The sequence below is a fragment of the Hyperolius riggenbachi genome, chromosome 6 (genome assembly GCF_040937935.1).
Source record: "Hyperolius riggenbachi isolate aHypRig1 chromosome 6, aHypRig1.pri, whole genome shotgun sequence".
Classification (NCBI taxonomy): domain Eukaryota; kingdom Metazoa; phylum Chordata; class Amphibia; order Anura; family Hyperoliidae; genus Hyperolius; species Hyperolius riggenbachi.
In genome coordinates this window covers 155,603,759-155,630,762 of record NC_090651.1, presented here as the reverse complement: position 1 = coordinate 155,630,762, position 27,004 = coordinate 155,603,759, and the positions used below count along the sequence as shown (strand labels likewise).

The 27,004-nt window shown below is 44.1% G+C and overlaps 1 protein-coding gene across 1 annotated transcript in view; it reads left to right on the top strand.

Moving 5' to 3' along the window:
* LOC137522080 (complement factor H-like) overlaps nt 1–27,004 on the top strand; it is a 485,888-nt gene that overhangs the window by 4,989 nt on the left and 453,895 nt on the right. The gene's annotated exons all lie outside the window — the stretch shown is intronic.

The window sequence follows — 27,004 nt, the reverse complement described above, 5'->3', positions numbered from 1 at the left end:
TTGTGAGCTCCTCTGAGGACAGTCAGTGACATGAATATGTACTCTGTAATGTGCTGCAGAAGATGTCAGTGCTATATAAATACATAATAATAATATGGTAGGACATTGGACTATGACTATGGTAAGATTAGATTGTGAGCTCCTCTGAGGACAGTCAGTGACATGTACTGTGTAAAGTGCTGCAGATGTCGTCAGAGCTATATAAATACATAATAATAATAATAATAATAATAATAATAATAATAATAATAATAATAATAATATGGTAAGACATTAGACTGACTATGACAGGGATTAGATTGTGAGCTCCTCTGATGGCAGTCAGTGACATGACTATGCACTCTGTAAAGTGCTTAAAGGGAACCTGAAACGAGGAAAATTATTTAAAATAAACACATGACATAGCTGCAAATGAATATTACATACTTACCTCACCGTCAGTTCCTCTCAAAAGCTCACCATTTTCTTCTTACAGTGATCGCTTCCAGTTCTGAAAAGATTTTGTCAGAACTGAAATATACCAGTTGCTGTCAGTTATATATCAGCAGCTGTCAGTTACAACTGAATGTGCAAGGTAATGTCCATGTTTCCCTATGGCTCAAGTGGGTGATATTACAGTTTAACAGTCTGCTGACCAGGAAGCTGTTAGGGGGTAATGGCCAATTTTAAAATGGAGGACTGAGAAATACATTGATCACAGAGGACAAATGGGAAACAGGAGAGGAGAAAGAGATTGAGGAGTAGACTACACATGAGGTAAGTATGACCTGTATATGGTTATTTTGACTTTTTATTTTAAGTTCAGGTTCTCTTTAAGAAAATAGTGCTATATACAGTATAAAATACATATGTTAATTACAGTAATAGTACCCCTGTATATCTCTCCCTTGTAGAGCCCCCATTCACAGTTCTACCCTTATAGTCCCCCAGATCTAGCTCTCCTTATAGTGTCACCAGCAATAATGCTCCCCTGCAAGTCCGCTTCAACTATGTTATCCCTTTGAGAGGTAGAGGGTCCACAGTAGGCAAGAGGGCTGTGAGAGCAAGAGGGAGGAAGGGATTGAGGGCAAAGAGAGAAAGATGGCACAAAAAGAGTGAGGCTGGGCAGAACGGGAATAGAAAGTAAAGAGTGGGCAGAGGTTAAAAGATGCAGGTGGACACAAAGCACTTATCATAGAGAGAGTAGATAGGTGCATAGAGAGAGTAGGGGTGCAGAGAAACTTAGAAAAAGGGCATGGAGACAGAGCAAAAGAAAGTTTTGTATGCATATGTACAGTTATACACAAGTGTAATTACACTGCTATGCTGGTCATTAGTATCATTCAGCCTCCCTGCCCACACACTAACCACACAGTTGCTAGAGAAAAAGAAAAGCAAGCACTCTGCACTGTCTCCCTTCTCACCCCTGTATCCTGTGATGAAGGAATGGTGTATGTCAGCTCAGGGAGGGAGAGGGGGGAGGATCGTTCAGCCAGACAGCCTGTCAGTGTCACATTCCAGCACAGCAGACGCTGCCTGCTACATCCGTGTAAAACGGAATCAGATACTACCTCTCTCCTGTGCAGAGCTGGTTAGAGGATTATCACTCAAGTTCCCTGTGTCAGCTTGCTGCCTCTCTCCTCTTCCTCCTGGAGCAGCCATGGCCTCACTGCCGCTGTCTGCAAATAGGTGGAGCAGAGGTGGGGCAGAGAGCACTTAGAGCCTCTATATGCATAGTAGCTGCATCATGGCAAGTCACTTGCCTGTTCTGCTGAGGTCATCTGCCCCGTGTCACCCCCGTCTCCCGTTCCCCGCCATCCTCTACCTTCTCCAGAGTCAATATGGCTGTCCATGAGCTTCCCACATGCAGCAATCAGAAAATCCGCCTGCAGTCTCCACCAATCAAGTCCCAGCACCAGCCATCCACAAATCGTGGCGCAGCTTTGGCACTTCCTCATGCTGAATCCACAGAAATGATTGGCCGAAACTGAATAGGGGGCGCAGGGACTACCAGTAAATGACAGCGGGCACGTCTGTAAAGATGTGGCTGCTGCTCCTGTCGCAAAAGTAAAGCTGTCCCTGTTTTAAGCCGCCGGCGCCGCTGCTGCACACACAGACATGCTACTGTGTGCAGAGCAATGCGGGGGGCGGCTGCGGACAACATGGCAATTATTGTGGGGATGACATGGACAGCAGTTGGGACACTACCTGTTTGTTAACCCGCCCCTCCCTAAGCTTCGCCCTAGTCCCGGGCCTATTGGCCTGCCCACAAATCCGGCCCTGATATTCACTTGTCTCTATTCTAGCCCCCTAAGGGCCCTGCCACACCGCAGAACGTTTTGCATGTCATGTTTGTTTTTTAAAAAATGCTTCCATTGATTTGCATTAAAATCGTTGTAAATGTGCTGCAAAATAACTGACATTGCGATTTTCAGAAAAATTGCAATTGAGGCAATTTTGCCACAATTTTACCACAATTTCAATGCAAGTCAATGGAAGCATTTTTTAAGAAAACCAAAATGGGCCGTAAAATGCTCTCTGGTGTGCCAGGGCTATGCAAAACAGAAATTTGCCTTCTTAAGACAGACGGTATTTGTGATTATTTAGGTTGGAGCACAATGTATCACTGCTAAATATGAAAATAATCTCTTTGTTGTCCCTGAAAACGAAACACACCTCCAAAACCACTGGAACGCAATGATGTGTCAGCTTGTTAAGGGATAACCGAGGTGACATGTGACATAATGAGATAGAGATGTGTATGTACAGTGCCAAGCATACAACTGACTGCTGTGTTCCGTTTTTTTTTTCCTCTGCCTGAAAGAGTTAAACTTCAGGAATGCAAGTGACAGTTTCTGTATGGGTAGGGACTGGGTCAGACTATAGCGTAACAGTCACTGATAAGGAATTACAGCCATATAACACATTCCTGTCAGTAAATGGCTTGTGAGAGCAGGAAAGAGATAAAATAAGGGTCAGTAGTTCATAGATTCGAGCTCTGGCATACTTTAATGGATGTGTCATTGAGCAGAGACAATGAAACAGTAAAAAAAAAATAATATTTAAATATTAATTAAAATTTTTTAGAAGAAGGAGGATAGATACAAATTGTTTATCTCATCAGTTTATTTTCCCCTTGGATGTCCTTTAAGTGTATAGAGCCACAATAAACAGTGCATGTTAGATTATTGTGTCTGTGAACAATTAACAACCTGACTCATTGCAGCAGTTCTGGAGGTGTGTTTAGCTTTCAGGGACAAAGGGATGATTAGCATATTCAGCAGTGATGCATTGTGGGACACATCATATGTTTACTTCAATCTGAATAATCTCAAATATCTTCCGTTTTAAGAAGGCAAATTTCTATTTTGCATGATTTTACTGATGCTCGGCTCCCTCTCTCTGATCATAACTTACTTAATTTCTCTCTCTCCTACTTTTTCTACTATGCTGGCACAAGTCTGCTCACATATTTGCAGAAACTAACGCAACCTAGACATGCAATCTCTCTCAGATGCTCTGGTACCTCTCCTCAAATCATCCTTCACTGACCCAGACTCGGCAGCTACACTACCACAGCTCAATCTCCAAACTCATGAATGCCTTTGCCCCTCTTACCAATGTCTACTCTCATCGTGTCAGTCAAAACCATGGCTGACTAACTAAAAAGTTGAAAAGGTTCTATGAGTAGATGAACAGCGTTGGAGAAAAAGTAACACAAGTGAGAACTTAATTTCATATAAAAAAAAAAGCTGTAAAAGAGTCTAAAGCATAAAATAAAAAACGTAAAATAAAAAGATAACCATTTTTATTCATTACGTTATTTGCACTACAGTTCTTCTTTAAAGTGAATCTGAAGCGTAAATTCAAATAAAAAACAGATACTCACCTAAGAAGAGGGAAGGCTCTGGGTCCTAATGTGACTTCCAGTTTTCCTCCAGTATGGGTCCCAGTATGGGTCCTAGGCAGGGCCGGCCTTAGGTTTCACAGCGCCCTGAGCGTAACTAGATTTTGGTGCCCCCCCCCCCCCAATTAATCCTCTTCGCGTGTGAGCGCGTCGTCACTCAGGATATTGTCACAGGGCTGAGTGGCACACGTGCTGTGCGCTTCTCTGCAGCAGCCTGAGGCTCAGCGTGCCTCCGTCCATCCTGATTCCTGACATATAGCTATAAGTCCCCCCAGTATATAGGTAGCCAGGCATAGGTGACCCAGTAAAGGTAGCCAGCTATAGATCCCCCCCCCCCCCAGTATAGGTTAGCCAGGTAGGTGCCCCCAGTATAGGTAGCCAGTATACTTGCCCCAGTATAGGTTAGGTAGGCATTTGTCCCAGCTATAGGTTAGATAGTTAGGTACCTGCAATATAGGTTAGATAGGTAGCTGCCCCAGTATAGGTTAGATAGGTAGCTGCCCCCAGTATAGGTTAGATAGGTAGCTGCCCCCCAGTATAGGTTAGATAGGTAGCTGCCCCCAGTATAAGTTAGATAGGTAGCTGCCCCCAGTATAGGTTAGATAGGTAGGTGCCCCCCAGTATAGATTAGATATATAGGTGCCCCCAGTATAGGTTAGATAGGTAGCTGCCCTCAGTATAGATTAGATAGGCAACTGCCCCCAGTATAGATTAGATAGGTAACTGCCCCCAGTATAGATTAGATAGGTAGCTGCCCCCCAGTATAGGTTAGATAGGTAGCTGCCCCCCAGTATAGGTTAGATAGGTAGCTGCCCCAGTATAGGTTAGATAGGTAGCTGCTCCCAGTATAGATTAGATAGGTAGCTGCCCCCAGTATAGGTTAGATAGGTAGCTACCCCCAGTATAGATTAGATAGGTAACTGCCCCCAGTGTAGTTTAGATAGGTAGCTGCCCCCCAGTATAGGTTAGATAGGTAGCTGCCCCCAGTATAGATTAGATAGGTAGCTGCCCCCAGTATACTTAGATAGGTGCCCCCAGTATAGGTTAGATAGGTAGCTGCCCCCAGTATAGGTAGGTGCCCCCAGTATTGGCTAGATAGGTAGCCGCCCCCAGTATAGGTTAGATAGGTATCTGCCCCCCAGTATAGGTTAGATAGGTAGGTGCCCCCAGTATTGGCTAGATAGGTAGCTGCCCCCAGTATAGAGTAGGTAGGTAGGTAGGTGCCCTCCTCCCTCCCTCATAGTGGAGGGGGAGCCGCGGGGAGGGCAGCCCGACCTCTCCCTCCCTTCCTCTCTGGGCCACCCTCCGTGCTCCCCCCTCCGATCCGATGCACACTGCAGCAGGGATAACAACTCACCTCCCTGGTTCCGATCGCCAGCGCCTCTCCTTTGCCGTTGGTCTACTCTCTTCTACATAGTTACTGATACACACTAAACTTCCTGTTAAGCAGGAAGTTTAGTGTGTATCAGTGACTATGTATGTAGAAGAGACCAGCGGCAAGTGAGAGGCGCCGGCGATCGGAACCAGGGAGGTGAGTTGTTATCCCTGCTGCAGTGTGCATCGGATCGGAGGGGGGAGCACGGAGGGTGGCCCGGAGATGAAGGGAGGGAGAGGTCGGGCTGCCCTCCCCGCGCTGCTGCTCCCACCTCCATCATGGACATGAGTCCAAATTAAAATATGCGGCCAGGGGACAGGAGCGCCCCCTGGAAGCCGGCGCCCTGAGCGATCGCACCGGTCGCTCAGGTCAAAGGCCGGCCCTGGTCCTAGGTGAAGGGGTAAGTCACTGTGGGTGCAGGGTTAATGGAGAGGTCACTGTGAATGCTGGGGGAGGGGAGAGGTCACTGCTGTCAGGGAGACACCATCTTACCTGTTCCCACACAGCTGCAGGGATGGTTACACTAGGAATCCTGTATGGTACCACTTTACACCGAAGTGTCCCAGATGGGGAGGAGCTTCCCATGGGTGGTGAGTGAGGCTCCCTGTGGGCAGAGCTTAGGTTTAACATTCGAAGGGGCCTTTTAATGGGTATTTTAAAAGGGGGAGAGCCCCCCCCCCCCCCCCCGCCTGTTACACCCTCTTATGATATCTCAATTGGACTATTCAATTGGACTATTCTAATATACTGCTGTAGTAGTAGCAGCAGCAGCAGCAGCAGCAGCAGCAGCAGCAGCAGCAGTAGTAGTAGTAGTGTGGCACCAATCCAATCTGTAATGAATTCAGCTGCTCGACTCATTCATCTTTCTTCTCGCTCTTCTTCCGCTGCTTCTCTCTGTCAAGCTCTTCAATGGCTGCCAATTAACTATTATTATTATTATTTAGTATTTAAATAGCACCAAAATTTTCTGCAGTGCTATACAGAGTATATATAGTCATTTTACTAACTGTCCCTCAGACAGGCTCAAAATCTAATCCTACCACAGTCATATGTCTATGCATGTATTGTGTAGTATATTTACAGTATGTATCGTAGTCCAAGGCCAATTGAGGGGAAGCTAATTAACTAATCAGTATGTTTTTGGAATGTGGGAGGAAACTGGAGTGCCTGGAGGAAACCCCCGGAGACACAGGAAGAACGTACAAACTCCTTGTAGATAGTTAACTGGCTGGGATTCGAACCGAGGACCCAGCGCTGCAAGGCGAGAGTGGTTAGCATTAGCACCACATTTTTTAACCCTAACCTACAAAGCTCTCCAAAGTCTCTTTCCCGCGTACATCTCCTCACTAGTTTCCAGATACCAACACAACCACAAACTGTCTGTGCATGGAAATATTACAGTGCTTTTGCGCATCAAGCCCATTGTCTGGACAACTCCCTCTTTTAATCAGGCCCAATTAATTTTTGTTTTAGATTTGCAAGCTCAGCAAAATGTACTGACTGGGCATTGTGAAGCCAATAACAATTCATTTAAATTATATTCAGTCACCTACATGAAGGGGAATCTTTCTATATATGACAGTATGGGCAACATCTGGATGAAAATAATGGATGGGGGGGGGGGGGGGGGTTATTCATCTGCATTTACTGGGGAAAGGACATCTGACAATACTGGTGGGATATTGCAGGTAAAGATGAGCGTAATGACCTAATTACGATTTCGCGAAATTTCGCGTAATTAGTGTAATTACGATTATGGCCGTAAGTACATAATCGTAATGAAGAAGGATTTCGCGAAATTTCGCGTAAGCGTAATTTTCGCGTAATTTTCGCATTACAGTCGGTATTACGAAATTAATGCGTATGGCCATGCTCCCAAGCGGAAAAGTTGACGCATGTATCAATGTTAGGTAGCCGCCGACTTTAAGGGTTAATAGCAAAGCCCCCTTAAATGCTAAGAGCCTCACATTTGGAGAATATATTAAGGAGATCAGGAGGAATAAGAGGAAAATTTTTTTTTTCAAAAAGACCTTATAGTTTTTGAGAAAATCGATGTTAAAGTTTCAAAGGAAAAATGTAAACATTTAAAAACCCGCCGACTTTAACGGTTAATAGCAAAGCCTGCTTAAAGTTTAGGAACACCAAATTCCCAGGGTATATTAAGGGGATCAGTGGGAATAAGAGGAAAAAAAGTTTTTTCAAAAAGACCTTATAGTTTTTGAGAAAATCGATTTTTAAGTTTCAAGGGCGAAAATGTCTTTTAAATGCGGAAAATGTCAGGTTTTTTTGCACAGGTAACAATAGTGTATTATTTTCATAGATTCCCCCAAGTGGGAAAAGTTTTACTTACTTCGTTCTAAGTGTGGGAAATATAAAAAAAAAAACGACGTGGGGTCCCCCCTCTCAGACCTCTTTAACCCCTTGTCCCACATGCAGGCTGGGATAGCCAGAATGCGGAGCACCGGCCGCGTGGGGCTCCGCACCCTGACTATACCAGCCCGCATGGTCCATGGATTGGGGGGTCTCGGAAGGGGAGGGGCAGCCAAGCTTTTCCCTCCCCCTCTGAGCCCTTGTCCAATCCAAGGACAAGGGGCTCTTCTCCACCTCCGATGGGCGGTGGAGGTGGAAGCCGCGATTTCCTGGGGGGGGGGGTTCATGGTGGAATCTGGGAGTCCCCTTTAAAAAGGGGTCCCCCAGATGCCCACCCCCCCCTCCCAGGAGAAATGAGTATAGAGGTACTTGTACCCCTTACCCATTTCCTTTAAGAGTTAAAGTAAATAAACACACAGACACTTAGAAAAAGTATTTTAATTGAACAAAAAACATAACCACGAAAAAAGTCCTTTAATATTCTTAATTAACCATTAATACTTACCTGTCCCTTTAAATAAATGATCCCTCGCAATATCCTCGGAAATGTTCTATCAGTTACAATGTAACAAAGTTATTACAATGTAACAACTTTGTTACATTGTAACTACGCCGCACCCGACGTCACTCGCCACCGCCGCCGCCACCGCGTCTGTGCTGCACGGACCCGACAGAGCTCTGAGCTATAGCTCAGAGCTCTCTAAGCATCTTTGTATTTAGGCTCCAAGGAGCCCCATTGGTCCTTAGCAGACCAATGGGGTTCCTTCTGATTTAAAGGAACCCCATTGGTCTGCTAAGGACCAATGGGGCTCCTTGGAGCCTAAATACAAAGATGCTTAGAGAGCTCTGAGCTATAGCTCAGAGCTCTGTCGGGTCCGTGCAGCACAGACGCGGTGGCGGCGGCGGTGGCGAGTGACGTCGGGTGCGGCGTAGTTACAATGTAACAAAGTTGTTACATTGTAATAACTTTGTTACATTGTAACTGATAGAACATTTCCGAGGATATTGCGAGGGATCATTTATTTAAAGGGACAGGTAAGTATTAATGGTTAATTAAGAATATTAAAGGACTTTTTTCGTGGTTATGTTTTTTGTTCAATCAAAATACTTTTTCTAAGTGTCTGTGTGTTTATTTACTTTAACTCTTAAAGGAAATGGGTAAGGGGTACAAGTACCTCTATACTCATTTCTCCTGGGAGGGGGGGTGGGCATCTGGGGGACCCCTTTTTAAAGGGGACTCCCAGATTCCACCATGAACCCCCCCCCCCCAGGAAATCGCGGCCTCCACCTCCACCGCCTATCGGAGGTGGAGAAGAGCCCCTTGTCCTTGGATTGGACAAGGGCTCAGAGGGGGAGGGGAAAGCTTGGCTGCCCCTCCCCTTCTGAGACCCCCCAATCCATGGACCATCGGGGCTGGTATAGTCAGGGTGCGGAGCCCCACGCGGCCGGTGCTCCGCATTCTGGCTATCCCAGCCTGCATGGGGGACAAGGGGTTAAAGAGGTCTGGGAGGGGGGACCCCACGTCGTTTTTTTTTTATATTTCCCACACTCAGAACGAAGTAAGTAAAACTCTTCCCACTTGGGGGAATCTATGAAAATAATACACTATTGTTACCTGTGCAAAAAAAACTGACATTTTCCGCATTTAAAAGACATTTTCGCCCTTGAAACTTAAAAATCGATTTTCTCAAAAACTATAAGGTCTTTTTGAAAAAACTTTTTTTCCTCTTATTCCCACTGATCCCCTTAATATACCCTGGGAATTTGGTGTTCCTAAACTTTAAGCAGGCTTTGCTATTAACCGTTAAAGTCGGCGGGTTTTTAAATGTTTACATTTTTCCTTTGAAACTTTAACATCGATTTTCTCAAAAACTATAAGGTCTTTTTGAAAAAAAAATTTTCCTCTTATTCCTCCTGATCTCCTTAATATATTCTCCAAATTTGAGGCTCTTAGCATTTAAGGGGGCTTTGCTATTAACCCTTAAAATCGGCGGCTTTTTTATATTATACGGAGCGTTACGGTTTAACGCGAAATTACGGTAGCGTTTAATGCGAAATTACGGCATGAACGAAACGTGAAATTACGCGTTGAAAATTACGCTTACGGTATTTTCATTTACGATTTTAATGGCAATTACGCTACCGTAATTCCGCATCGTAATCGCAAATTTCGCATGCGTAATTTTAGTAATGCGAAATTACGAAAATTTCGGCTCAGCTTTAATTGCAGGGGCAAACCTAGGATTTTCAAGGGGGGGGGGGGGATTCCTGAAAGGGCTCCTTCAGCCATGCACAATACAGTTTAATAATATGGTAGGACATCATGCTGGGTACACATAATGCAATTGCAATTTCACATCTGACCGACAACGGGATGGATCAGGAGCAGTTTGTATACAGATAATAATGAGGACAGCTGACATTGGTAATGAAAGGGTAAGTGAAGCATTCACACAGCAGGGCACAGGGCTGTGTTCATACCTGACTCTGTTAAGTTCCCCAGAGCTGCTCCATGCTCTGTACACATGCTGCTACTCCATGCTCTGTACACACGCTGCTGCTCCATGCTCTGTATACACGCTGCTGCTCCATGCTCTGTACACACAATGCTGCTCTATGCTCTGTACACACAATGCTTCTCCATGCTCTGTACACACTCTGCTGCTCCATGCCCTGTACACACCCTGCTGCTCCATGCCCTGTACACATGCTGCTGCTCCATGCTCTGTACACCTGCTGCTGCTCCATCCAAAGTTAACTGTAGCAGGGAAAGAAAGGGGGCAGTGCTGTGACCTGCAGGATGCCTACAGTTATTCTGGTGTTTCAACTTGTGCCTGTCTCCAGACACTGCACCAGCCCTGGTCTGAGGAGAGATTCTGGGCAGCTGTAATCACCCCCTGCGTTTGCCTATGTATTTGGCAGGCTACCTATACTGGGGAGTGGTGTTAATTAATGGGGGGACAGCAGTGGAAGGAAGGTATGAAGAGAGGACTGGGAAGGCTCTATAGGATCTATAGCCTTTCTGCTATATAGGTGATTATTTCACTTTTTTTATCCATAGCTTCAGGTTCACTATTTATTTTATATGGCGAACAAGGCTATTATTTCTTGTATATAGAGGGCACCTGGCTATGTAATCATTTTACTTGGATGCATGTGATTATTTTATCTGGAAGCATGTGACCACCCAATTCTTTTACCCGGAGACATGTGACTAGTTGAATAGTTTATCTGAAGACGTTTAACTACCTTATTTTTTTTTTATCTAAAGGCATGCGTCTGAAGGCATGTGACTACTTTATTCTTTTTTCTGGAGGCATGTGACTACTTGATTCTATTATCTGGAGGCATGTGATTATTTGATTATTTTATCTGGAGGCAAGTGAGTCACTACTGTATTTTTTGGGTTATAAAAACTAAAAACTCCCTTTTTTGGATTATAAAAGTCACTGCTTCTTATAGTCTAAATGCAGGGAGTTCCTGACTTGTGAATGCCTGCCAATACGAACCTCCAACCCGCCGCAATGTCAGGGTCTCCCTGTACTGTGCCCATGTAGAGGAGGACACATGGGGACAAATGGTAGACACAAAGGGGCATAGAGGAGGACCCAAGGAGGACAGAGGTAGACATATGGGGGACACAGGAGGACACAAGGGAGACACAAGGGGTACAAGGGGGCATGAGGTACCAAGGGGGCATAGTCCACAATATTTTCCCTTTACCATGGATGCACCAGATTTAGTATATATATATATATATATATATATATATATATATATATATATATATATATATATATATATTGTTCCCTTGGTTTTTGTCCTCTAAACCTATTGTGCGTCTTATGGTCAGGAGCTTCTTATAGTCCGAAAACTATGGTACTTGATTCTTTTCTTGGGAAACTTGTGACTACTTGATTCCTTTATCTGAAGTGATATGATTATTTAGCTGTGTCACTTTGATACAGCAGCAACTTTTTAATTACTAATGCCATCTTAGTGATATATATGCCTATCTTGTTTTTTCTGTATAATCTAAGCTTTCTTTAGGTAATATTTTTCTCCCAAAACTTTCTTTTAATTAATTTTATAGTCTTTTTATGGGGTAAAACTAGGCAGAATTGCAGAAAATACCAGTTTTTTTTTCATTTTGTACCCTTCATAATTTTCACATAACATAGTAATAAAACACATACAAAATGAATTCTTTGACCCTTCCTGGTTAAAACAATACCTCATATGCCATATTTTACTACTAGCGGAGTATGTGGCATTATCCTACGCGTCTGTGAAGATCGGATGCGTTTGCTAGGGTGACAGTTCAGGGGCCATACTGCTGTACAGATGCATCACTAGGCAATGGCAAAATGATACATCTGTAGAGCATTGGGGCCCCAAACTTTTGCCCTAGCGATCACATCCGATCGCTACAGGCGCCAGTCATTGAAGAAAACCTGAATTGAAAATTAAAAGTCAAAATTAACATATACAAGTCATACTTACCTCCCATGTAGTCTACTCCTCAATCTCTTTCTTCTCTCCTGTGTCTCATTTGTCCACTGTGATCAAGGGAATTCTCCGTCCTCCATTTTTAAAATGGCCATTACCCCATAACAGCTTCCTGGTCAGCACACTGTTAAACTGTAATATTGCCCACTTAAAGAGAAACACCAACCAAGAATTGAACTTTATCCCAATCAGTAGCTGATACCCCCTTTTGTCTGTCCTCAGCTCCTCCATCACTGTTTGGCACTCAGGGGCGAGCGAAAAAGACAAGCACAAACTCCAGCAAATGATAAAAGCCGCTGAGAGGATTATCGGGTCACCCTTACCCCCCCCCCCCCCCCCCGGACCTCCTCCACACATCCAGAATGAGGTCCAGGGCCAACACAGGACCCCTCCCACCCAGGCCCTCAGGACGCCGCTACAGGGCCATTCACACAAAAACCACCAGACACAGAAACACCTTTTTCCCCCAGGCAGTCCTCCTCCTCAACTAGCTCTCTCCAACGACATCATGCATTCTCCACCAGCCATGCAAGGAAGACATGTCCGCATGTTTGAACTCTAGCCATGGCATCGAACCACATCCCATGACTTGCCGCTAGCATTACATGTTTACAATTTGCATTATCACGTGTCGTCTTTGCACTACGTTGTTGTTGCTGCTGTTATTTTTTGCTGCTGTCGCTCCTGTTGTTGTTCACACTACTGTTGTTATTGCACTATGCCGAATGCCGTTTGTTACCACAAATAATTCCGGGTGCGGTACCTGCGAATAATGCTTATTCTATTCTATTCTTTTACATGAGAAATCTATTCCTTTTCACAAACAGACCATCAGGGAGCGCTGTATGACTGATATTGTGGTGAAACCCCTCCCACAAGAAACTCTTGAGTACGTACTCCTGGCAGTTTCCTGTCTGTGAACCTTGCTGCATTGTGGGAAATAGCTGTTTACAGCTAAAAATCCAAAAATTTAGTTATAAGCGCTCCTCTAAAAGTAAGATTTATGGATAGAAAGTACACAAAAAACAAAACGTTGTAATTCCAATCTGCAGTAATTGTGAAGCTAAATGGATCGACACACAGTGGGGGGTATCCACCCTAAATACAATATCTATCAAAAGTCTGTGCAGGCGCTCAACATATAAACCAGAATGGAAAAGAGTGACTCAAAACAACAGCAGCCCAAGTCTATTTTTTTCATCTTCAACAAGGTTATACATCCAGGAAAAAATCCACACTAGGTACTCTCACCGAATAAGATGGCTGATTAATTTACAGATCACCATAAACAGCATGTCAGTAGCATCTCATGGGCATCTTTGTGCAGAATGTAAAACTCAGAAAGAACAGGTACATAGCGTGATCCAGCTTCAGCAAGTAAAACACAGTGTTATCACTCAGCCCCACACGTGTACAGGTATCTTTTTGAGTATCACAAACCCATCACCAGCACTCAAAGTGGAACTGTTTTACGCTCACCAGATATCAGCGCTGATCACATTGGAAGACCAGCAGATTGCGCTTATTAGATGATATTCAACACACTTGATGTGGCATACTTGGATCCTTAATCACATGGCAGAAGAGATGTGACAAGTGGAACCAGAAGGCCCAGCAGATACAAGGCAATCATCTCCTTTTAAAATATGGTCACAAGCATGGACGTCAAGCTTGTGACCATATTTTAAAGGAGATGATCGCTTTGTATCTGCTGGGCCTGCTGGTTCCACATGTCACATCTCTTCTGTGCACAAGCTATGCCAGCAATACTTCACATTTGTTATCCGCAACCAGAGCCAGATTATCCACCAGGCAAACCAGGCAGTTGCTTTGATCTAGTGAAAGGTCAGGGGCCCCGACAGCCCCAATAAAGATTTATTGTCCCTGTTGATGTAAAGGCTCGATTAGCCTCCGGATCGACTCTGCTGCATCCCCGCGCGTACCCGCCGCGTCCCCGCTCATTCGCGCGTGCGTTGGATTTGATCCCCCCTCATCCCCGCCGGCGCCACTTATCTCGCGGGGAACGAGCGGGGAATCGGCCGCGGCGAGATCGGACCTGTCGGATCTAATCAATCGAGCCGCATTAGCGGCTCGATTGATAAGACACATCGTGCCGTGTAGACCCAGCTTAACTCTTTATGGTCTTCAGGAATGCTCTCTGTAATAGATAATAAGACACATGCAGACAGTGTTTCCTCCTGGATCCTCCTATCCCTCCCCTCCTTAGTTTAGCTGTCAGACACAGGCTGGGGTCTGGAATGACTAATGTTATTTGTGTGATCTCTGTTCTGTGTTTCTTCACTAATAAAAATGTTTTGACACATAAGTAATAGTTTGACTCACTGTGACTGTGGCATTACCTGGCAGCAAAAAAGATGCAATTTGCAGAGTGTGAGCAGAGGGGAGCAAAGTGTTTATTAATAATAATATAATAATAATAATATAATAATAATCCGAACATTTATATAGCGCTTTTCTCCTGTCGGACTCAAAGCGCTCAAGAGCTGCAGCCACTGGGACGCGCTCAGGAGGCCACCCTGCAGCGTTAGGGAGTCTTGCCTTGAACTTCTTACTGAATAGGTAATGACCCTAGCCAGGATTCGAACCCTGGTCTCCAATGCCGAAGGTAGAGCCCTTAACCAGTACTCTATTCAGCCACTGCGCGGGGGGGGGGGGGGGGGTGGAGGTTGTGGTTTAGGGCTGGTCCAGCCTCTGGTGTATGCAGATTTGTTGTTGTAAGGCAGTGTGAAAAACTAGGCTGGCTGATAAAAGTGCAATTAGAGGGCAGGCAAGCAGGTACATATACACAGCATGATGCAGAGCTTGCCTGGAGGGTCCATGGGCAAACATCTGTCTGGTCTCTCCTCATTGTTATAGTGACTTCATTTGTGGATAAGGTGTTAAACAAGTTGAAAAGTTTTTGACAGTCCCTAGACTCCAGGAGGGCTGCTTACTGACTTGTGTGAGAGATTGGCAGGGACAAGAGTCCTATTACAGGCAAGTAGCTTCTGTGTGATGTGGGACTGCAATACAGATAAGCTCTCTACTCCATCTCAGGCTATTCTCAATTTCTCTCCACTCCTCCTCTCTCTGGGCTAGTGCACGTCAAAATCACAATAGCAATTGCTAGCAATTTGCGAGTGCGATTTTGTGAAACGGTTTTCAGAGCGATTTTTGAATGTATTGCTCCAAAAAATGCTACATGCAGCATGCTTGCGATTTTGAAAAAATCACAACGCTGCTGTGGGAACATCCTTATATTACATTAGCTAAGCGCTTTTCAAATCACTCTTGCACCAGCCCTCCCTCATTCACCTTTGTTTCCCTCTTCCCCTAGTGCTGGGTGTCTGTGTCTTCTAGTCATACAGGAAAGCTAAATAAAAGTGCAATCCTGGTGAGGCAAATACCTTTTTCCCTCTCTTTCAGCTTTTCTCTCCTCACCGTTTCTGCCCTTCTCTGCATAAGTGCTCTGACACACTATAAGCACTCTCAGAAAGCTCTGATGGCTAAAAGCGCTCAGAAAATCGCTTAGTGTGCCTGCGCCCTTAGTATTTGTACTCTGCGGGTGAGTTGGGCGCCAGGAGCGCCAAATGACGGCTCTTCCTGCTGCCACTAAACTCCTCAGCGGTGTTAAATACTATTCTACCTCCAAGTCGTCGCAACTCTGAGGGAGGTGTAATTTGGGGTACGGCGATTACCGGAGCCCAGAATGCACCCCGTGCTGAGCGCCGTGCACCAAAATCACCTGCTTTGCCTTCTTCCTCCTCTCTACAATCCTGTTATTAGAGACCATAATCTAAAGCGGGCCATACATGCATCAATTGTTACAGGCAGATTCTTTCACTATGATCGAATCATAATGGTTTTTCCACCTGTCAGTACTGAGTACGGATGTGGCCTATAGGGTTTCATACTATTGTAAAGCGGGTTGTGTGCAGGCAGTGATGCACTGCCACTGACCACCAAAAAGGCATGGATGTTAAAGGGTGCGGGGGGAATGGAGTGAAAACAGTGATGGAAGGAGGGGTACCGAAACTTCTGGAAATTAGCATTAGCGAGGCAGGAATCATGGTGCCAGGAGGGAGGTCAGTAGAGATGTGTGGCCTGACTAAGAAGGGATGGTGGTCTGGTAAAGGGGAGGCAATATCCGAGATGGAGGAGGGGCATATTTGAGGGATTAGTAGAGATGGTGGCGAAGGGGAGGACATAAGTGGGGGTGGGGGAGAAATGAGCCTTCGGTAAAGTGGCAATACATCTGGCTACCTATACTGGGGGGTGACAGCTGGCTATATATAGTGGGGGGGTCATCTGGCTACCTATAGTGGGGGGGGTCAGTTGGCTACCTATACTGGGAGAACATCTGACTACTTTTACTGGGGGGTTGTCTTGCTATCTTTTCTAGGGGGACATCTGGCTACTACCTATAGTAGGGGGACATCCAACTACCTATACTGCAGGGACATCTGGTCACCTATAATGGGTGTGCATCCTTTCAAGAGAGTGGCTGAGGAGGGGGGCCCCAAATGTATTGCTCTGCTTGGGGCCCTGTGTGGTCTTAATCCGGCTCTGGAGTGTGTGCTGCAGGCAGCTGCTATGTGTCTGTATGTGCACAGACCAGGCCAGCTGCTGCGTGCTGGCCAGCTATTAGCCTTAGCTAGGTACAGTATAGGTTAGTTAGGTTAGGGATTAGGGGATAGGATTAGTGTGTTATTGTGTAGTTAGTACTGTAGTACTGCAATCAGTGCTAGTAGTTGTTAGAGTAGTAGTACTACTGTGTTAGCTTTCTACAGAACTGCTGTGCTGTGAGCAGTGCCAGTGTGACAGTTAGTGTGCACTAGTGTCTTCTCCTGTGCTGTCTGACTGTCACTTGTCATGTGTCACTTGTCATGTGTCACTTGGCACGTGGCACGTGCCAAGTGCCACGTGCCAAGTGTCACCTGCCAATTGCCACGTGCCACGTCTGGCATGCTCCTGGCACATGTTAAACCTGCTGCTGCTGCATTGCCCTGCTTCTGCTGCCTGTGCAGCTCCCACCGCCAGGGTGCCACAGGCCATTGATAACACCTATATTTAACCCAAAACACAATTGCTGCGTAATTTTTTGGAGGTGTCTTGGCTGAAAACTGTCATGCCCCAGTTGTGCGGTTGGACTTTGGACACAATGTGGGCTGCACGACCGCTGTCTGGAACCTAGGCCTGATGTTAATTGTCAGTCATTTTTTTTGGGGGGGGGGGATTTTAAGTCCCCACATCATCAATTAGTGTTCCCCTTTAAAAAATAATGATGATACATGCCTCATTTACTCTAAAAGCATTTTTAAAGCAATTTAAAGGCCACTTCCGTTTTTTCTATCCAGATATCCGAATCCGTCCGGATACCCCAGATACTGAGGTCGATATCCGATCCGGATCGGAAAATTTTGAAATCGGATATCCGACCCGGATCGGACATCTGGGTATGCGGATCTGAATCGTGTCCGGATTTTGAAAAAGGGTATCCGAGCAGCACTAACCTGAGGCTCAAGAAGAAAAAAAACTAAAAAGAGGGAAGCCTCTTTATCCTGCAGAGGATTCCCATGTCTTTCTGGTCCCCACCATTGCCTTATTGATATGATAGCATCACACAGTTCCTGCAGATCTACCGTCTGTACATCTATGATGTGAATCTCCAATTTATTCACACCATGGGGAGAATGCTAATTACTTATTTGGGGGAAGGGGGAGGCACCGCCTTATTATGTTTGCAGGATTTTTCTCTTGAGAAGGACGTTGTCTAATTACCTTAGAGGTCCGTACACACGCCGGACTGGAGGCAACGACGGGTCCGTCGTCACCTCCCGCTGGGTGGGCGTGCCAGCGACAGTCCGGCGTGTGTACAGTCTGTCTGCAGACTGATATGGCTTTTTCTGAGCGATCCGCCCGGCGGATCGCTCAGAAACAGCCGTATCAGTCCGCCGACAGACTGTACATACGCCGGACTGTCGCTGGAACGTCCACCCAGCGGGAGGTGACGACGAACCCGTCGTTGCCTCCAGTCCAGCGTGTGTACGGACCTTTAGGGTCACATTGCCTGACTGTGTTTTGGGAGGAAATTCGGGCGCACTGGGGGGGAGGGTGGGCAGTTGGTAAATAATCAGCACCATGTATCAAGTACCGTAGCTGCGCCACTGATGGTATTTAATTCTATTGGCTGCTCGTATACTGCACACAGATTTTGAATCGGTTTCAGCATGAAATCGATTCACAACCTGTGGAGCTGCCGCTGCCTCTGCCTGCCTCACTGCCCCTGCTCCCCCAGCCAGCAGCAATTATATTACCTGTCTGCCGGCGTGAGTCCCGGGGTCTGTGCTGTCCCATTCTCCGGCAGGCCTTCTTCTCCATCTTCTCTTCACTTCCTGTCCCAAGTGGAAGTTCAAACAGTAGAGGGTGCTGTACTGTTTGAACTTCCCCTTCTCACAGTACAGGACAGGAAGTGAAGAGGAGATGGAGAAGAAGACCAGCCGGAGAAAGGGACAGCAAGGACCCAGGGACTCGCGCTGGCAGACAGGTGATGTATTGCTGCGTTGGTTGCCGAATCAAACGCCGCTATCGACGCGCTCCCGACCCGCCGGTGATCAAGCAACATTTTTCACCTGGACAGATCAACTGAATTGATCGATTTTGGATGGAAATCGATCGGTCAGTATTTCCGTTATCAATTTCACAGTGAATTCGATCACAGTGATCGAATCTGCTTTATATCGGCGGGAAATTGACGTAGTGTATGGGCACCTTTACCTGTGGTAGCTGATCTAATTTACTTCATGTACTGTATACTCAGCACAAGCCTACTCTCAAGCAGACAAACATCGAAGTTTGCTGATTTCACTATATGCTACAATGAAAATTGGCACAATTACACACATCCAATTTTGACTGGTCAATTTGACCACTTCCATGTAGTATGTAGCTTACCTACACAATCTGTTCATAGTACTCAAAATCTGTTGGCTTTCATACTACATTCTGTTGGCCCTCATACTACATTGCAGTGATACAATTAGTCAAGTCAATTATTGGCAAATCAACATTGGAGGTGTGTCACCCAGCAGGTATCGGGACTCGTTCCCTTGGGCAACATTGCAGGGTTGAGAATGTGCAGATGTTGCAGTGTGGGGGGTGGAGGAGGGCCAACAGAGTGTCATGTGGCCGGTGGAGTGACTGAGCAAAGCAATGTTCTTGCTCAGCGGTTAGCCAATTTCAATTTCCCAGCGGATCAACGGGTCAAAAAAAAATATTTCTGACATGTCCTATCAACTCCCAATCAATAACGGGATCAATTTTATGCTCATTAATGCAAAAAAAATCTATCCCATTATTGATTGGGAGCCACTTGTTTTGACCCATTGATCTGCTGGGAAATGAAATGGTGTGTACCTAGCATAAGAGTAAAGTGCCAGACTGCAGCTATGGAGGGATGGAGTGCATATTAGCACACAGACGTTGATCAATCTGATCAGATTCATAATAATCCTTTTCTGTTGAAAATTCTTAAAAAAGTTTCTATTGACTTACTGTCTATATTACTTGCCCCTTCCACCATGAGCTCTAATACATAACATATATGTTCACAATAAGAGTCCTTTAAGCCTTGAAGTGAACCAACTCAATATTAGTGATGAGCATAATTACTGAATTACGATTATGTGAAATTTTGCGTAATCTCAGAAATTACGATGACGTCCGTGATCGGAAATGTCTTAATGCGGAATTATGCACAATTTAGCCTTTATGCGAAATTTTGTAATTACAATCATTTTCCGTAATTACGATTGTTTTCATAACAGAAACAATTAGAATTGCATGTTTAATGCGGAAATTTGCCTATTCTCGAAATTGTGTTCCAGTCTAGAACCTTCTGATACATTTAAAGTGACAGCACGTGCAGGGACCTTTGCATTATCAGATATTGCAAGGCCCAAAACCAAAGAAAGAGTACCTGTCTTAGAAGTGGCTGCAGATGGAGCCTCCTGATACATTTAAAGCGACAGCACATGCAGGGGTGTCAAAAACCTGATCGGTTCTTGCCTTTTTCATGATTGCTAACCCAGTAAAGGACTAGCCTTTAAAGCATTGCTATCATATAAATCCAGCATAGCAGGGTCTGAACCCTCTAAAACAGTAATTATAGATTGACGGTATACCTTGAAATGAATCAGAGCACTCAGTATACGATTTTATTATTATTATTATTTTTTATTTATATAGCGCCAACATCTTCCGTAGCGCTGTACATAGTACAAACAAATAATGGGGAACAAATATACATAAGAAATACAAGACACTGTACAGTCATGACATTGAATAGAATAAATACAGATACATACATAGTTGATATGTAGTTGGTACATATGCATATGTTAAAATTACAGCAGTATGAGAAACACTAGGAGGAGGTCCCTGCCCTTGCGAGCTTACAATCTAGAGGGTAGTGGGGAGGAAACAAAGGGGAAGGAAACACCAGGATTAGTGGGTGAGCCAGTGTGCCTTCAGTGCTGCCTATAGCAAATTATAGGCTTTTCTGAACAGGTGTGTTTTCAGAGTACGTTTGAAGGTTTCCAGACTCGTGGCATGACAAACCGGCTGAGGGAGAGAGTTCCAAAGGAGAGGGACCGCCCGTGAGAAGTCTTGGATGCGAGAGTGAGAGGAGGTGACTAGGCTGGAGGACAAAAGGGTCTCCTGTGAGGAACGGAGGGTCCGAGCGGGGAGGTATCTGGAGATTAAAGAGGAAATGTATGGAGGCGACAGCTTGTGTAGAGCTTTGTATGCAAGTGTGAGAAGTTTAAACTGGATCCTTTGGGCAACTGGTAACCAGTGGAGGGATTGGCAGAGAGGGGCTGCCTCAGAGGATCTAGAAGAGGCGTACATACAAAAAGGGCGCCTGGACAAAAAGGGCGCAGGGTGTAAACTCTAAATAATAATTAATCATTGATAGGGTTTATAAAAATAGTGTGCTATATTTCGTTTACAAATAAAGTTTAACAAATTTATAAATCATTAAATAATGTTTATGAAATCGGCAATTGTGAAAACTTTAATCTTCCCTGTTTCAAAAGTGAAACTTAGAATTACGTTTATTAAAATAACGATAATATATGATTAATTGTTATAATTGTATATTATTGTGAATAACCTTCATTTATGGTTTGTTCTTATAATAAAATCTGAAAATATTCTTTATAACGATGATATAAATATAACTACGTTCGTAATAAGTGTTGTAAAACATTAGTAATTATTACAAAAATTTTACTAAAACTATACCTAAGCCTACTTTTACACAGAACCCTCCCTGTACCTATCCCTAACACCTAGACCCCCCTGTTGGTGCCTAAACCTAAGACCCCCTGTTGGTGCCTAAACCTAAGACCCCCCTGTTGGTGCCTAAACCTAAGACCCCCCTGTTGGTGCCTAAACCTAAGACCCCCCTGTTGGTGCCTAAACCTAAGACCCCCCTGGTGGTGCCTAAACCTAAGACCCCCCTGTTGGTGCCTAAACCTAAGACCCCCCTGTTGGTGCCTAAACCTAAGACCCCCCCTGTTGGTGCCTAAGTAACCCTCCCTGTACCTACCCCTAACCCCTAGACCCCCCTGTTGGTGCCTAAACCTAAGACCCCCCTGTTGGTGCCTAAACCTAAGACCCCCCTGTTGGTGCCTAAACCTAAGACCCCCCCCTGTTGGTGCCTAAGTAACCCTCCCTGTACCTACCCCTAACCCCTAGACCCCCCTGTTGGTGCCTAAACCTAAGACCCCCCTGTTGGTGCCTAAACCTAAGACCCCCCTGTTGGTGCCTAAACCTAAGACCCCCCTGTTGGTGCCTAAACCTAAGACCCCCCTGTTGGTGCCTAAACCTAAGACCCCCCTGGTGGTGCCTAAACCTAAGACCCCCCTTTATTATGTGGATAATAATGTTTTACTAATTGTGGATGTACTGATCGCTTTATTTTGTGAATAATAATGTTTTACAAACAGTAAGGGATAAAACTTTAAATAATGTTTTAATTATTTAAATAAGATAAATATGTTTAGTATTTTCATAAACGTTATTCAGCACGGGTGCATTTTATAAACGTAAATCACCACAAGCTCAGTTATAAATCATTAAACATCTCCGGGCGCCGTTTGTAAACTTTATTTAGCTCCGGGCGCCGTTTGTAAACTTTATTTAGCTCCGGCGCCCTTTTTTCCTGCTCGGCGCCCATTAAACGTTATTTATTATGGGAGTGAATGGCGGCGCCCTTTTTGTCCACTAGCTGCCTGCGCCCTTTTTTCCCAGCTCCCTAGAAGAGAGGTGGATGAGACGGGCCGCAGAGTTTAGTAGGGATTGGAGAGGTGCCAGTCTGCTTTTTGGTAGACCACAGAGTAGGGTGTTGCAGTAGTCAAGACGGGAGATGATTAGGGCATGCACAAGCATTTTAGTTGCTTCTTGTGAAAGGAAGGGACGGATTCTGGAAATGTTTTTGAGATGGAAGTAGCAGGAGGTAGTTAAAGTGTTAATATGTGGTTTAAAGGAGAGCTCAGAGTCCAGAGTTACCCCTAGGCAACGAGCTTTGGGGGTTGATGCTATTGGGGTGTTCTCTACATTGATTGTGACAATGGGAGGTGGAACAGAGAGTGAAGGTGGAAATATCACAATCTCCGTTTTGCTCATATTGAGTTTAAGGAAGCGGGATGACATAAATGTAGATACAGCGGATAGACATTTGGGGACTTTTGATAGTAGTGTGGAGAGGTCTGGGGCAGAACAATAAATTTGGGTGTCATCAGCATAGAGGTGGTATTGAAACCCAAAAGAGCTTATTATCTGTCCCAGGCCATGGGTGTAAATGGAAAAGAGGAGGGGTCCAAGGACGGACCCTTGTGGTACTCCCACAGACAGTGGGCGTGGAGAGGAGTTGGTATTGGCATAGGAGACCATGAAAGAACGTCCAGACAGGTAAGAGTTGAGCCAGGAGTGTGCTAGGCCCTTGATTCCCAGTGTTGAGAGGGTCTGGAGAAGCAGGGTATGATCAACAGTGTCGAAGGCAGAGGACAGATCTAGGAGTATTAGTACCGAAAATCTGCCTTTGGCTTTAGCAACTAGGAGGTCATTGGCAACCTTAGTGAGAACGGTTTCCGTAGAGTGTTGAGGGCGGAAGCCAGACTGGAAGGGGTCCAACAGGGAATTAGCAGAGAGAAAGTTAGACAACTCTGAGTAAATGTGGCGTTCCAGCAGTTTGGAGGCAAAGGGAAGGAGAGAGACTGGGCGGTAATTAGAAAGGGCAGTAGAGTCTAAAGAGGGTTTTTTGATTAGTGGTGTTATGATAGCTTGTTTAAATGAAGAAGGGAAAATGCCAGTTGAGATGGAAAGGTTAAACAGTGTTGTTAAAGCAGGAATGAGGGGGGAGGAGAGCTGGGGGATAAGATGAGAGGGAATAGGGTCTGAGGCGCATGTAGTAAGATGAGCTTTAGAGATTAGTGAAGAAAGACGCTGTTCAGTTAAGGCAGAGAAGATTGTTAGCAGGGAGGGGGTTTGAGTGGGTGAGTGGTTATGTGGAGAGGGATAGTTAATAGTAGGGGAGCTGCCAGGAGGAGAGGAAAAAGGAAGAGGTGATTGGACCGGTGAAGAGGGTTGCTTTTGAAAGCTGTTCTGTAGCGTTTCAATTTTGCTCACAAAATATGCTGCAAAGTCTTCTGCAGACAAGCTTGTGGTTGTAGGGGGAGGCGGGGGGTGGAGAAGAGAGTTGAAGGTGTTAAAAAGTTGTTTAGGGTTATGGGATTGTGAAGAAATAAGTGTAGAGAAGTATGACTGCTTTGCAAGTGAGAGAGCGTCCCTGAGCTGGAGCAGCGTGTTTTTATAGTGGGCGAAGTCATCTGCATTGGAGCTTTTCCTCCACTGCCGCTCTGCTGCCCTGGACTGTCTTTTCAGTTGTTTGATGGGTTCAGTCAGCCAGGGCTGTCTGTTGATGCGGCGGGGGCTGAAGTTGGTGAAAGGGGCGGCTGTGTTCATGGCAGCAGAGACTGTGGTGGAGTGGTAGATGGATGCTGACTCGGGGTCAGTGTAGGATGACAGGGAGACCAGGGGTTTTAGAGAATCAGCTAGGGAGCAGAGGTCGAGGTTGCGATAATTCCTGCATAAGCGTGATGGCTGCACTACAGTAGCTGGAGGAGGCAGGGAGGGGCTGATTGTAAACGTTATGAGATTGTGATCTGAAAGGGGGAATAAAGAGTTATTAAATGTGGAAACGGGACAGAGCCGGGTAAAAACTAGGTCCAAAGTGTGGCCATCTTTGTGGGTGGAGGTTGAGGACCATTGGGAGAGGTCATAGGATGAGGTGAGTGAGAGGAATTTTGTGGTAGTGGAACAGTTAGTGTCTATGGGGATGTTTAAGTCCCCAATGATGATGGAAGGAATGTCAGTGGATAGAAAGTGGAGAAGCCATGTTGAAAAGTGGTCAATTTTATATAAAACATTGTATTTGCTTATCATACAGCATATATACAAAATATGAACAGTTCCAAGTAGTGTTTCCTTCTAACAGTATTCCATCTCATCTAGGCTTTAGAGCCAAGCAATCATCAATCTTCTAAGTACATTCAAAAAAGTATATAATAGTTGTGTTCTGTAGAATAAGATCAAAAGTAGTCTCATCTGTATCAATAGCTGTGTATCTAGTAGCTGTGTAAAACTTGTAGTAATCTTCTTACAGAAATACCATAAAAAATAGCTTCTAAAAAAAACTTCTTGTTAACATCTTAACAGAACTTAATGCTGAAAAATTAATAAAGTAAATCACCAGAATATTAAGCATATTACCCCTTCTCTGTCATATCTTTAGCATCTAGAACCATGTGTGGGAAGGTAGCTTCTGCCTCATGTACCTTCTCAGGAGATTGGTAGGCTAGTGCAAACTATGAGCTTTCAGCTCCTACTTTTATAGTGATTGGATGCAATATGGCTGCCTAATCTGGAATTTCACTAAATCCCAGGTTCTGAGTGGCTGAAACTTGTGTGTGTCAATGCTTTATCATGTTTTGAATACCTAAGTCATAATATTATTGTTTATAAATTCCTTGTTTACCTTTTCTTGTGAGAATTAACATCATTTTGAGTGTTTACAAATTCTGACATTTGATATCAGGTCATATTTGACGTCTTTAATTAAAAATAGACGTCACCAGCCATCTTGTCTGCTGGTTGACTTATTTGCCCCAGACATTTGGACTTTCAAACCTTAAACAATGTCATCTATGATGCATTTCTAATAATGTGTCCTTCTGCTAATTAGTTTGGAATGTGTCTGTCCTTTCCCAGACATAAGATTGGTCAGGTTGACACTAACACAGACCTGTAAGAGTCTCTAGCAATTTAAGGCTTATTGAAACATACAGGGCTTCTAATATACTTATTTAAATATAAAACTTATTATATAATTCTTAAAACAATTAATCATAGAATATATAATTGTATATTAAAACTTAATAATGTTCTATTATGAACAAATATATTTAATAATTTCAACTGGCAGATGTCATCATTAAATCATGTAAATAACAAGCTGTATTAATAATATTAATATTATAAGACTATGAAACCGCCAGGTGGCATAATTGTCCTAAATACGGGACAATAGAAAAAAACCTTGTAAAGTTTTATTGACATTCCAGAATTTTTGATAACACCTCCTAACCCAAACATCCATGTGGAACACATCTAAAGTGTTTTGAAACTTTTACTGGCAGAATCCAACATTTAAATTATATTATATGTAATTATAGGGTTTAACAATAATTATTTCTTTGTTTAGAAGGACTGTAATGATTAATAATATTTAGATTAATAATATTTATATATAATAATTGAGAAAATGTATATATATGACTGCTAGAGTAATGTGACTTTAAACTTGTTTTTTTTCTTCACATACTGTGCTATCTAACCTTGACATTTGAAAGATGGTTGTAACAAACAAAAAATGTTTTAGCTTCTGTAACTAAAATAATCTTAAAAGTTTCACAGCCTGGAATATGCTGAGATGTCCCAGAGCAATAGACATACCCCAACTTTACAGTTTACAATAAAAGTTTGCATAGAACATTAAAACTTAAAACTTAAAACAGCTGACAGCTTTTCCTGCATAAATCAACCGCTAGAATTCTGACAGGGGCCTTTGCATTAACAGTAAGTGCAATCAAATGAGTGACTTTTCTGAGTTTAGTAATTACTTAAATTTGCATAATTACTATTAGAAACAAAATTACATCCATTTTCGTAATCCAAATGGCTTTGTTTCTATAGAAAACATGAAATAACGCAATGCAAATTATGCTTGTGGCATTCTGAATTACGGTTTGGATGGCAATTATGAAATTATGAATTTGCTTTGTACCGCCAAAAACTGCGTTCGTAATTACGGAAACACATAATTACGTAAATTCTGTCTCAACACAACTCAGTATACTGTTAAACCATTGGTGGTGCAAGACTCAGTCTTGCCCATTCCTCCCTTCTGTTCAATTATCAGTAAGCTGATCCCCCATACGGTTGTTACCAATATCACATAATTAGAGAATATTCACCAGTGGAAACTGCTTAGTGAGGGCATAAGGACTAACCACAATTTACATTTAGGCCTTGGTCTTGCTTCATATAGTTGGACATTGGTTCAATTTGAGATCACATACAAGCAATCTTTTAGCTTATTATAAACTGGTAAAAGCAGTTGCCAGGTAGGATGTGATTACATACTATGAGTCGCTGCACATCTCTGCTTCAGCTAGTTCCACAGTAATCATAGGTATCTGTGCATGTTTCCCAAATTTTTCCCTCTTCATCATTGGTTATTA